The sequence below is a fragment of the Coturnix japonica genome, chromosome 3 (assembly GCF_001577835.2).
Source record: "Coturnix japonica isolate 7356 chromosome 3, Coturnix japonica 2.1, whole genome shotgun sequence".
In the NCBI taxonomy this organism is placed as follows: Eukaryota; Metazoa; Chordata; class Aves; order Galliformes; family Phasianidae; genus Coturnix; species Coturnix japonica.
This window is the reverse complement of record NC_029518.1, coordinates 18,962,671-18,976,449: the sequence shown is the minus strand read 5'-3', so window position 1 is coordinate 18,976,449 and position 13,779 is coordinate 18,962,671. Positions and strand designations below refer to the sequence as shown.

At 40.4% G+C, this 13,779-nt stretch overlaps 1 long non-coding RNA gene across 1 annotated transcript in view; it reads left to right on the top strand.

Moving 5' to 3' along the window:
- LOC116653231 overlaps positions 1–13,779 on the top strand; it is a 123,022-nt gene that overhangs the window by 46,049 nt on the left and 63,194 nt on the right. The window contains exon 3 of the long non-coding RNA XR_004306758.1: positions 7,550–7,668. This is a non-coding gene — a long non-coding RNA (uncharacterized LOC116653231). The remainder of the gene's footprint in view (positions 1–7,549; positions 7,669–13,779) is intronic.

Sequence of the window (13,779 nt, the reverse complement as noted above, 5' to 3'; positions counted from 1 at the left end):
GGTGAAATCATGTGCACTGCACTCATTTTTTTCACGTCCTTCACATTAGATCAGACAGTATTGACTCATGAGGAGTGTAATCCTGGTTCTGTCTGAAGCCACCATTTGCCCTCTACCCTACGCCGAGAAGGCTAAATTCAGCCTTGACGTTTGATTACTGAAATTTAGGCCCTCTTTGCTCGGAAGTTTATAAGCATGACTGACCAGTCTTTTCATTCTGCAACAAACCTCCATCCCAGAGCTGCCTGTTATTAGTTCTGTAGGAAACTTCTCACAGGTGTCAGTAGTGATGTGGGTAGAAGTTCTCTACTGCAGTTCAGTAGTGTGCTAAGCAGGAGACTGTTGGTTGTCCCAGTAGAGTCTGTTGTGATAGGACAAGAGGAAATTGTTTCAAACTAAAAGAGGGGAGACAGGTTATAAGGAAGAAGTTTTTTACAATCAGAGTGGTAAGGCACTGGCACAGGTTGCTCAGAGACCTTGGATGCCTCATCCTTGGAGACACTAAAGGTCAGGCTGGGGGGTGGTCTGAGCAACCTGACTGAGCTGTAGGTGTCTCTGTTCAGTGCAGGGGAATTGGACAAGGTGATCTTTAAGGGTCTCCTCAAACTCAAACAATTCTGTCATTCTGTGATGCTCTTGCTCTCTCCTCTTGCCCACTGACTGCGCAGTGGGTTGGTGGCTCTGTGATAGGCTGCTGTGAGGTGCGTGCCAAGGGTGCCACAATTCCCTCTGTGTTCTGGTTTCTTCAAATGGTGGTGACAAGGAGGGCTGTTGAGAAACTGCTCTGCGCCTGGGGTTTGGAGAGGGGCGTCAGCACTGGTCTCTTCAGGCTGGATCACGACTCGGGGTTGGGGGCTGTCCCCCTTTCTGGCTCAGCCTTGCCAATGGTGTGGTGGGGGGTGAGGCATGTGAGCAACACACTCGCCTACCCCACTGATGAAGCATCTGCATGGCATCCCCCAGGGTCCCACTGAGTGAACAGAGCAGGCGTCATCAAAATACTTCTGTCTCTATCTACATGACTTTTTGGTAATATTTCTCTGCTTACTGAGAATACTTGGACTCCATAAACCAAAATTTATATTGACTTTTTTTTTTTTTTTTTTCAGATATCTAGTTCGGCTGTAGAAAAGTACAAACACATGATCTGAAGGAAAATTAGGCAGAAACGGTGTTACTCTGGCTTTCTTAGTTTAGGACAGGGCACTAGAGGCAGGCAGGAAGATTTAGCTTAGATTATTCTCACTCTAAAGACTAAATCTTCAAGAATGAAAGGGTTTTGGAATTTCCCATGACTGAGTTTTAGGAAAGTGAATTCATCCATTCTGTTACACGCACTGTGACTTTCTGAGTTGAACCAGTTTTTCTGAGCTCCTGGTGACTTTCATTGTTAAACAGTTTCTGTCTGTTACCATCTCAAGGTTTTCTCTTTGCTTCCACATTCTCAGGGACTCCAATGATCAGTTAAATTACCTATCTACCTTCTTCACATAAATGAATGTGTTTCTGCCCCACAAAAATACAAAAAAAGGCTGTGTGTTCATGCAAGACCTTTCCAGGTAGCTTTCAAGTCCTTTGTTTTGTGCTTGGTCTTGAGTTGTCAACGTTACTATTCATTTGCATTTCACATCTCTGAGTAAGACAATGTCCTCAGGGTTCTGACTTGTTATTGGATGCCAGAGCTGAAAAACTGAGCTGTACCTTCATATTCTATTGTATTTGATGAGGAGTTCTTAACACTGCTTTGTCTCTTCCTGTTTGGAGGATATCTCCTTTCCTGACAAAGTTTGATACCTGCTGGTGATCAAGGTATATCGCGGTGTTAACCCTGTTCCTGCCAAGCAAACGACATTGTACCATTCCAGTTCATTTGTACAGGGAGAACAAAGGTGCTTAAAAGAAAGGAGAGGAATGAATGCCTGTTCTGTAGAGAATTCTAGCTTGTGGATTACAGCAGTCTGTTTAGGTCTTCCTCTCATTGTCCTTACTTACTCAGGAAAGGTTTCATTAGATGTTGATCTACATCTATATGGAGAAACACTGGGCAAACTTCGTTATACTGTTGTAGAAACCTTCCCTTCAGTGAGGCCAGTACCCAAATTAGTAGCTTAATTAAATGCAGACTTTGTTGCTTTACACCTGAAGATGGACAAGAGCTATTTCACTGCATGGAGTATAACAGAATCCCTTGGAAAGATCTACTGGGGGATGGTTAAAAATCAATATAACGTTATTGCAGGCCTAAGTGTGTGAAACAACTGTTAGAATACCATTTTACTGAGACTAAAGAAGCCTGGAAAGAACTTAAAGCAAAGAAATCAGATAAATCACTGTTGGAAGAAGGCTGTGGAAAGTTTTCATAAACATTGTTTGCTCTTCCTGCACTGAGATGCTATAGCTTGAGGCCTTTCAAATCTCTGGCAGTAAAGGACTCATTTGCAGCAATTTGAGATTAGAAATAGTCTTCCTCTTCATTTCTCTAATAGCCATTTCTTTACTTTGCTGTCTATTCCTCAGAATATTTTTTAGCTTTCATAAACTAAGACTCATAATGAACTGTTTTAGATACTTAGTTTTGCCATAAGAACTGTGAATATTACCCAATGAAAAATTAGATAAGCAAAAACAATATCGTTCCACCTTTCTGCATAATTAAGATGAATATTTCATTCTGCTCTAATTTTGTATTCATGATATAATTGTTTAGGTACTAGAAAAGCACAAAGAAGAATGACATGATTTCCTCAGCTTGGTTCCTATAGTTATTTAATAGTGGGTGGTTAAGTCAAGTCCCTGAGAAGCAGTGGAAGGAGTGACTGAGTTTGTTGCTTGCCTCCTGAACATCTTAAGGAATCAAATTGCTGCTCACAGGACAGTCACTGCATTTTAGAATAGGGTGCAATTACAGAAAAAGCCTTTGGTTTCTAAACGCACAAAAATTATCTGTGGCAGTGTGAAATGGAAATCAGATTGCAAGACCAGCATGGACTTTGCCCCGCAGCTGTCCTGGTCTGACATGAAGCTCATCCTTTATGTCCTCTCTGCAGAAGATATGTATCTCATTAGAGCAGGGATAATATTTCACGTACCATAGTGAATATATTATTTAGGGAAAAACAGTGGTGGACAAAAGTCCTCTTAAGGTGACAGTGTCCTGTCTGCTATCTTACTGTATTGCTGGGTATCCCTCAAGACTATTCTGGTGTCTAGTGCCATGGATATGTAGGATCTTTATTTTGCTGTTTTATAGCAAAATATATATTTATATATACTATTTTATTTAATCCTGTCTGGATCCTTACCTTGTTATTTTTTTATCTTTTCTTGTCTGTTATCGCTTTATAATCTAAATCATGGAATCATAGAATCATAAAATGGCTTGTGTTGGAAAGGACCTCAAGGATCATCAGGTTCCAACCCCCCTGCTACAGGCAGAATTGCCAGTGACTACATCAAGTACTAGATCAGGTTATCCAGGGCCCCATCCAACCTAGTCCTGAACACGTCCAGGGACAGAACATCCACAACCTCACTGGGCAGCATGTTCCAGCATCTCACCACTCTCAGTAGAAACTTCCCTCTGATATCTAATCTAAATTTCCCTGCCTTTAGTTTAAAACCATTATCCCTTGTCTTATCACTATCTACCTGTGTAAAAAGTTGATTTCCCTTATGTTTATAAGCTCCCTTTAAATACTGGAAGGCTACAATGAAATCTGCCTGCAGCCTTTTCTTTTCCAGGCTGAACAAATCCAGTTCTTTCAGGCTATGCTCCTAGGTGAGTTGCTGCAGCCCTTGGATCATCTTGTCGGCCCTCCTCTGGACCCTCCCCAGAGGTTCCATATCTTTTCTATGTTGGGAACCCTAGACCTGGATACAGTATTCCAGATGGGGCCTCCCCAGGGCAAAGTAGAGGGGGGCAATCACCTTCCTTGCTGTGCTGGCCACCCCTCTTCTGATGGAACCCAGGATACCATTGACCTCTGGGGCTGTAAGCTCATGCACCTGGCTCATGTTAAGTTTTTCATTAACCAGGACCCTTAAGTCCTTCTCAGCAGGGCTACTCTCAAGGAATTCTTCTCCCAGTTTGTATACATACCTGGGATTACCTTGACCCAAGTGCAAAACCTTGCACTTTGCTTTGTTGAACCTCATTAGGTTCACAAGGGCCCACCTTTTGAGTTTATCAAGATCCCTCTGGATGGCATCCTTGCCTTCTGCTTTATCAACCACACTGCTCAGCTTGGTGTCATCAGCAAACTTGCTGAGTGTGCACTCAATCTCATCATCTGTGTCACTGATTGTATGGGAAACTGGTAATCACAGCATGAACCTCTGATTAATCAGCTGAGGCAAATGTTGGGTCAGCTGTGGGAACACAGGTGAGAGTAATTCAGCTGTGCTCCTGGAAGGGGTGATGCTTGACTCCACCTCCCCCAGACTTCATTTAAGGGCTGACCACTACTAAGGCAGCATCTCTTTGAGATTGTTCCTTTGTGGAGATTGGATAACCAACATTAGCATTTTCTAGCTAGACTGAAGGTATCCATATTGGTGAGTTTTTCCTATAGATAACTTTTTGGATATATATCACCATCATTCTTGTATTATTACCATCTTTGTATTATTTCTACCTTACAACCACCATCCTTGTATTATTCTCACCTTACCCTGACAAAGTTGTTAAAGAGTACTGGACCTAAGATGGGCCTCCGGGGGACACTGCTTGTTACTGGCCTCCATCTGGATATAGAGCCACTGACCACAACCCTCTGTCTGCAACCTTTCAGTCAGTTCCTTCTTCACTAAATGTTCTACCCTTCAAATTTGTATCTCTCCAATTTAGAGATAAGAATGTAGTGGGGGACCTTGTCAAAGGCCTTGGAGAAGTCCAGGTAGCTGATACCAGTTGACTTCCTTTTGTCCACCGGTGCCATCACTCTATTATAGAAAGCCATCGGATTGGCCAGGCATGATCTTCCCTTGGTAAAGCCATGCTGGCTGTCTCAGATCACCTGCTTGTCCCTCACGTACATTAAGCAACCCCTGATGTTTCAACCAGATCTTCCGTAACTTTTATCTCACAAGCTCCTCTCAGATACACAGGCCTATAACAAAGCATCCTGAGCTCAGAGTACCAGGAGACTCAGATGTCATTTAAAAAATAATCCAAAAACTTTTGCAGCAAGGTGAATCTGATTACAAAAATCCTTGTTCAGAACTCTCAAATCATCACTACATTTCATTTCAGTTAGTTATTTTTTTCCAACAGTGGTAAATTTCCCAATTGCCCCTCTGCTTGGAAAACACACATACCCCAGGGTGAATGTGATGGAGAATCTTTGGAATGGCCCAGCACAAGGTTATGCGTGTGCTGTGTTTTACAGCAAATTAATGATGTCAGATATGTTGCCCTTGAGAAGTACCTATACATGCAAACAGATATCGGAATATGTTTCTAGTTGCACTATTTTGTTAATTCCTACATTCACAAATTAATTAAACATTTTTTTTTTCCCCTGGATTTTCCCAAATTGTCACCTAAATTATGATAGTGTTGATTTTACATTCTTGCGATGCAATCAGGATTTTACAAGGGTTTGTTTCCACAAGGGTAAGCAGAAGCATATTTTTCAGTGGCGTGTTCGAAGTGGTCATGTTACTGACATTATGGGTTGTGTGTATATTTTCTTGGATAACAAAGTTTTTTAAAACTGAAACTTGGCTTATAGGTATTTTCCCTATCTTAGAAAAACAACTAAAATAAAAAAGGGCTGTATATACACCCAACATTAAATATTGCCATTATTAATTTATTGTTTGTAATAAGTCTAACCCTAATCCAATGTTTATTAAAACTGGACAGGATTTATTAAATTGGTTCAAGATTATCAAATATGTGCAGATCTTTACACATATTACATTAATTCTCTTTCTAAATATTTGCAAAATTTATTAAGTCTTTGCAAGTCTTCTAAAAATGTTACATGACACTCAAATGGGACATATTCATAACACTGACAGAATTGACTGATTATATGAATATCTGAAAACAGCATCTGAAGATTGAAACAGCACAGCATCTGGGTGGTTTAAAAACCATTTTGATACGCAGGCTTTAATAAATGTATTTTGTAAAGTAAGCCTACTTTTAGGCATTTCACCTTGTTCTTCAGGAGGGTATGAGATCTGCCTCATAAAAAGGCTGAGGGTACAGCTATGTGTGTTCTCCACTTTTTTTCCTTCCTAGTATGACCAGGAACTTTGTCAGTGCAATTTAGAGGAGTTTTAATGAATGCAGCCAATACTGCAGCAATAACAAGCCATCCTGGGAAGAATCTGTGGCAGTGTTTTCAGTGAGGACACTGGACTGAGACTCAGGAGGTGTGGATTCACATTTACTAGACTTTGGATTAAAAATATTTAGGTGTATTGCACCAAGCATGCATAGAATCATAGGTTGGTTTTGGGCTGGAAGGGACTTTAAAGCCCACCCAGCCCCAACCCCAGCCATGGGCAGGGCTGCCCCAACCAGCTTAGCTGCCCAGGACCCCATCCAATCTGGCCTGGAGCACCCGCAGGGATGGGGCACTACAGCTTCTCTGGGCAGCTGTTCCACTGCCTTACCACCCTCTGAGTAAGGGATTTCCTCCTAACATCTAACCTAAATCTCCCTGCTTTTAGTTTAAATCCATTCCTCCTTGTCCCCAGTGTTAGACCACGTAAAAATTTGGTATATGTCCTGTTTATAAGCTCCCCTTAAGTACTGGAAGGCTTCAGTGAGGTGTCCTTGGAACCTTCTCCAGGCTGGACAAGCTCAAACCCCTCAATCTTTCTTTACAGGGGAGCTGTCATCAGGTTGGTGTCATCTGCAAACTCAGTCCCATTGTCCATGTTAGTCAGTCCCATTGATAAAGATGATGAAGAGTTCAAGTACTAAGATCCTGTAAACAGCTAGGAAGTTTTGAAAATACTGGCTTTAGTCTTTCTGTGTTTCACTTTCTTCACTGCAAGTCAGTGCAGGTGGCATGCATTGAGCATTGGTGATGACATTTCTGGATAGTATAGTGATCAAGTTGAGTCCCCAGCATCCACAGGCAAAACCTCAGTCCTGAACTTTGATGGCACAGATCCACGGTCTAGCACTGTTGAAGCTTTATGAGGTGTCCTGTGCTGCAGGTCCCAGTCGTACACAAAGCCCATGCAGGCCTTGTTCAGTCAAGCAGTAGATTATGCTCAGTGCTTCACAGCCTCCGGCAGTCATGGCAGTGTTTGCTACTTGTGGTGTTTGTGAAAACACCAGAGATAATATTAATTTTCCAGTTGTTTCTTTTTGCAACCTAGGTTTCCCCTGGTGTTATAAATAAGAGGAAACCACATTAGGAATCCCGAGAACCAGCTCCTGGAAAGTAAATTCTGGTTCAGTAGATAAATGGTGACTGGGATTAGCAACATTCTACTTTTATTTTCTAAACAGATCATCAGAAACATTATCTCAGATTCTGACAGAATGCAAAGCTAATTTATCTTTTTGTAATATTCTTTTTAGACATTTCCACTTAAATACACAGTGCATTCGTCTGAACTACAGAGAATGTCTTCTGTTATGGACAAGATCATTGTCTGATGCAAACTGGAAGAGAACTATGGAATTTCATTGGAGTTATGGTAATTAACACTACTTTGGGTCTGAATGCAAATGTTAATCAATCTATTTTAATTCTGTTTTCTGTTGCATTTAACCTTTGACTAGGCTCATTACAGTAGACAATGTATACATATTTTTCTCAGCTATTCATTTAAACCACCTTCCACAATCTGTGTGCAATTTTGCTATGAGCAAAGCAAATGCACACTTAACATTTCTGTTCTGAACCAAAATTTAAATGAACCCTTTTGTAGTTATGAAATATGTAATTAAAGCTGTAACCCAGTGGAGCACTTAACTGTATGCTTAAGAATCTGTATTGTCTCATGGACTTTCTGGATATGCTTACCAAGAATATATCATTGCTGACACAGATGACATTTTGTTTTCAGTCAGCTGGTAGCATGGCATGATGGTTCTCTTTCAGGGATGTATTTTACCAGCTGTGGAAAAATGTTGTATTTTGTTTGAGACTGTGGAGAATTCTCATCAAAGAAAGTAAGACTCAAAATGATGAAGAGACCAAATCTGAAACAGAATGTCCTGAGGCTTTTGATGTTGGTATTGTTAATCATAAAACTGATTGATCTGGGGTACTTTTCTGGCCATAAGGCATCTGACTGCAGTCTTCATTCAAGATCTAGGTCTCTTACTCAAGAAAAAGTGGAGATAACCAGACACTGAGATGCAGCTTCAAAGGGTTAAGTGATCAGTCCCAGGAGTGGCCACAGAACTGAATTTGGTACCTGGGATCCAAGAATAGCATGAGAGAGAGAGCTAGGACCCTAGAGAGGGAATCACTTGCAAGCTAACCTCTGAGTTGCTTTGTGGTGACTAATTATTGACTCGAATAGAAAAACTTTTCACAAGGAAAGCCTTGAGGCTTTCCTTTCCTAGCTGAGTACCTTAACTACTAGAGGAGAACCAGATCTTTCTGGCCACATGGTTCCTCCATTCCTGGATGCACAGCAGTTACAAAGCTGTACTCTCATGGTTTGGGCACATGGGTTTTGGAGTTCAGAAGCCTCAGGATAAAGTGAAACAATATTTTGACTTCACAGTTAGATAAATCTGATAGGTGCCAGACTGTTTGGTAAGAAGTGGGTACTGAGATCAGTGAGAGTGTTTGAAATATACCTAGCTTCTCCAGGAACTTAAATGCTAGGTTATGCCTTTCCTAAATCCCGGACAGCTTTAAGCAGTGATGCCCAGGTGGCCAGCACAAGAAAAGACAGATATCCTTTGGGACATCCTCTGTAGTGCAAATATAGCTGTAGCTCTGTGAGTGAATTCCTGAACACTTTATTGAATGCTGACCTAAAATAGTGCATTGTAATGTCAGAGGAAACCATTTAATTTCATGCAGTCACTTCTTTATGGAGCCATACAAATTTGTGTTTTGCTAGAACATCTTGTTTTCATCTGAAGGATCTAAAAGATGAATCCACCATTTTATCTGGTTATTTACACTCATGTTAAATTATGTGCTGTACTGAATTTATCTGGCTTTCATTTACAGGTGGTAGGAGAACAGTCTCACAAAGTAGATGCAGTTGCATTATAGCAATTGTGTGTGAGTAGTTTTTTAAATCAAGCATTTCTTAAAAAATGCAGATCTCTTTTGGTTTGGCTTCTCTGGAGGTTTGTAGCATTACATGTTCATTTTGTTTACTAGCACTATAGTACAGTTTGTTTACTAGAGCAGTTCTACTATTTGTTTACTATAGCAGTCATTTGAGATGAATATCACGTAACAGCATGTGTGAGTTAAACAACTACTTGTAGAGTGGGAAGTTTTTATTAATTTTCTTTTGTATTTGTTAACATTTGACCCTCTGTAACACATGATGAAAATGCATTTTTGGTGGCACATCTTGCCCCAGTTTAGACAGATCAACGTGGCATATGAAAAGCAGCTTCATTTACCGTCCTTGACATAACTAACCATACATTTGCAGGAACACTTCTTCCTACCTAGACTTATTATTTTTTCAGAATCTTAATAGATGGGCTTTGTGCTTATGAATTTGTAATGCTGCTTACCATATATTTTAAGTCAAAGTGGATCATTCTGTTGAGGATTCTCTACCTTCTTCTTTTCTTTTTTTTTTACAAAAGAGATAAGTGTTTTCATTCACCTTCTGTGACTTACAAGCTATTGAGTAGCACTTGTTGTGTTTGAATGTCATGTTATGTGTATTATAGCTGATAAAGAAATGTCATTTTCCCTCTGTTGCTAATATCTCTTGAGACGTTCTCAAAAACAAGATGTTTTGACACAAAGTGTTTGTCTGGATAAATACATTTAAAATAACATCAAGAATTTGTTGGAGAAGATTAAATGTAGTTCTACTTTTCTACATTCAGTGCGATGATTTCCCCCTGTTACTAAACATCTGAGGATCCAGAGATGAAAAAGACAACTGGGCTGTTACTAAAACAGCAAGTGGTATATTGAGTATAACTGAAGATCCCTCTAGCCCACCAAGAGCCATTAGTATTGGTGAAGTGTCTTCTATGCAAGGTATACAGGTTGTGGAAGTTCTGGTCTTGCTAATTTTTTACGTATACATCTGTACAGACTGTACATACAGGCTTCTGTCTGCATACAAGCTCCCCAGGGCAGTAGTCACTGCCCCAAGGCTGCTGGAGTTCAGGAAGCATTTAGAAAACATTCTCAGGCATAGGCTTTTAATTTTGGGTAATTCTGTGCAGAGCTAGGCATTGAGATCCATGATACTTGTGCGTCCCTTCCAACTCAGGTTATCCTATGACACGGTTCAATGAATCATTGTTAGATTTAGATTTAGTATTGTATGTATATGCTGCATGCATGTTTCCTCTCTCATTACCAAGTTTTTGGCAAACAATTATTTAGAGTTTTCCATAGCTGGAGTTGACATCCAAACTATGCAGTATGTAGCACCCTTTTTCAGGGAGCTTTTGGCTCCCTGAAACATCTTGCTGCAGGGGTTACCTGGCTTGAAGGTAGTTTAGATGAAGAAAAATGCATCCCTGAATACCTTTTATTTTGTACAGAGAGTATATATGCATAGCCCAAAGTCACAAAGTGTGTTTTCTAGGATTAGGCTTCACTGCTGCAAACACAGCTTTTCTCTGAACTTCTGCTGTACATCAGGTGAAGGAAGGTGAATTTTATTATTCTGTTTCTTTAGTGTTTTATAAAGCCATTGAATAGGACCCTTTCTTGATGAATGTTAAAATTAATTATTACAGATTCCTTCATGGACCTTGTCTTTATTTTCCACTGTGCTACTAGGTCTAGGAATACAGAGAATTTGTGCTAGTGAAGAGAATGGAAGAGACTGGCCCAGTTTCTTCAGGCACTCAAAGAGCAAAATTCCAAACAGGGCTGGTGAGGCAACCCCTACTCTCTGGGGTCCAGGGCAGCTGGATTTCAGTGGACTCCTGGCCTCATCCTTTCCTATTCAGGAACTTCTGTCTTCCTGTAAGGAATGGGTAGTGCAGAGTGAGTCATCCTGGCACTCGGCCACCTGGCAGTGCTTCTTTTTTGGAGGAAAATCCCTCAGTTTTTATTGGGCACTCCTGAGCCCTAGCACAAAGGGGCCAGAGTCTGGCCCAAGAACTACAACACACACAGCTTATGAAGCCGCTTAACACTATCCCACAGCTACAACAAACCATTGTCTGCCCATCGTATCTTATGGAAGCTCATGGTGATTTTTTCCATGCATCTTATCCAGCTGTACATTGTTATCAAGTGCAGCTTCTGTTGGTTAGTTCCTTAGATAAAGGCCTCACTAAGCCTCATCCACGCTTTGCTATTGTGCCTCTTCTGACGTCACCATATGTAGTGCATTTCTTCTTTTATGTCTCATCCAAGACTATCTCAGAGTATCCATCCATCATTTGGTGATATGACATACTCATTGTGCCTACTCTTTCTTTCCTGAAATAAAAATGTATGGCATATATAGTATTTAGCAACACTGCACAAGTCTGTTCCATATCTTTAAAAGATTAGTGTTTCTATTAGTGTCTCTTAAATAATGCAATACAATTTCCAGTTGCAGCCACACACTACATTATTATCAACATACATAGATACATTCTCTTCTCCTCTGTGTTGTGTTTTACTCCTTTTTAGAATGGCCTATGTCAAATTTACATTTGTGGGTGCCTTAGTACACCTAACAGAGTACTGCTAGGTTGCATCTACATGCACACTACACACCTCAGTGACCCCAGAGAGAACACGTGAGCAGGTTCATGTACCAAAGGCACTATCTTATGGAAGTTCTCTTCCTTGCCTACCATAGGCTGAGAGGTCATAGAAGGGCCCAGCACCTGGGCCGAGAGTTGTTATTTAATATAAAATTAACCTGGATCCCAGACCACAGTGAGGTTGCCATTCTTCTTAGTTCAGTGCTTGCTCACTTGGGACTGACTTGCATTTGCAGGTTGAGGTGATGAATGGCACTGAATGATACTTTCCATTGTGTGGTATAGTCAGTGTACTGTGTTTCAAGCACTTGCTAGCAACTCCTAAATGCCAGTCAAGCCTGAATAACTTCTTCCCCATTTGGGTATACATTGGTTGTTGGTTGTCATCAAACTTCAGAATATGATAAGAATTGCAATGGGATTGCCTGATATCTATGGCGCTTAGAAGAAGGTTGGATGTGTGATGCTTGTAGATGCCCTCATTCTTGTGGTGTAGCTGGTCATTGGTATCTGCTTAAGTACTTCTTTAGGCCATCATGGAAGACTATTTCTATCTCCTTTAAGGACATAGATGCAACAAGATTACTAGTGTCTAAAAATCAGGTTGTGTCTGCAGAGTGTTCCTTGAATGGCTGTCAGTTTAATAATATTTATGTTTTAAGTCTGCTATAGTTTTACATTTTACAACAACTAAGTTCAGATACAAACAGACTGATATCATGAAAGAAAAGACTTTCCAGTGCTTTTAATTTTGGAATTTGTTATATATATATATATATATATATATATATATATATATATATATATATATATATTTATTTTTCCCATGCTTTTATTCCCATCTCTTAATTTTAATCCAGTTACAGTGATAAACATAGGATTCAGTCTTGTTGGGCTTGCCCTGGAAGATCTCAGTAATCTGAGCTCTCTGTGAGCTCATGAGAGGAACAAGTTGGGATATCTAGGAATGAAAGCACATGCCCTGAACCAACTCCATCTGGAGTGAAAGGCAGCAGCATCTGTTTAGCAGCACAGGTCAACATGAACACAGAAACCTGGTGTCTGCTCCCTGCCCTGCCTTTTCAGTCCATTAGTAGGTGAAATCAATGAAGTGGTAAGGAAAATAATGGGTCATTTTTAAAATACTGGCTCTGGAAAGCCACTGTCTTACGTATGTCAGGAAAGATAAAAACACTGTGGCAGAAATGGCAAAATAAGAGAATAAAAATAACAATAGGGATAGTAGAAATCCAAACTGAACAGTTTAATTGTAGTTATGTTTTAAGTACAATGAAAACAAATTTCCATTGAAAATGTCAGCTTTCCTATAAGATGGCACAAGTTGTCTTGTTTATCATATTTATGTATAAAAAATGTAATCAAGTCCTGCAACAATGAATTGAATCTCTCCATATTCTTGTCTCTGCTTGATACCTGATTCTAATGTTGGAGAGTGAAGGACTTGAAAACAGGAGCTGCTGTAAATTCTGTCTCCTGAGGTTTTTCTCAGTTAAAGTCTGAGCAGATGTGATTATAGAAAGCCTGTGGCCTGTAAGCCGGTCAGCAGGAACTGATGGGTCTTGCTATGTAAAAGAAGCCAGCCATGGTACCTGAAATCTTGGTTAAGTTGTGGGTTTTGTGCAGGCTGGGATAAAGTCCCCACAACATTTAAATAAAAGGCCACAGTGTCAGAGAACTGGGCCTAAATGAACATATGGAGACTGTCCACACCTCCATACTTGTTAGTGAACTTCTTATGGTTCATAACCAGAGTAGGAGGTCAGAAACAGGATGAAAAATGAAAGCTGGTCTGTCTTGATTATCTGTTGCCTTACAGCGTCCTGAAGCTACATAGGGTACAGCATTCTGTCTGTTTGAAGGTTTTGGTAGTGGGATCTCTGTTCTGTCTGCCTGTCTGTCTGTGT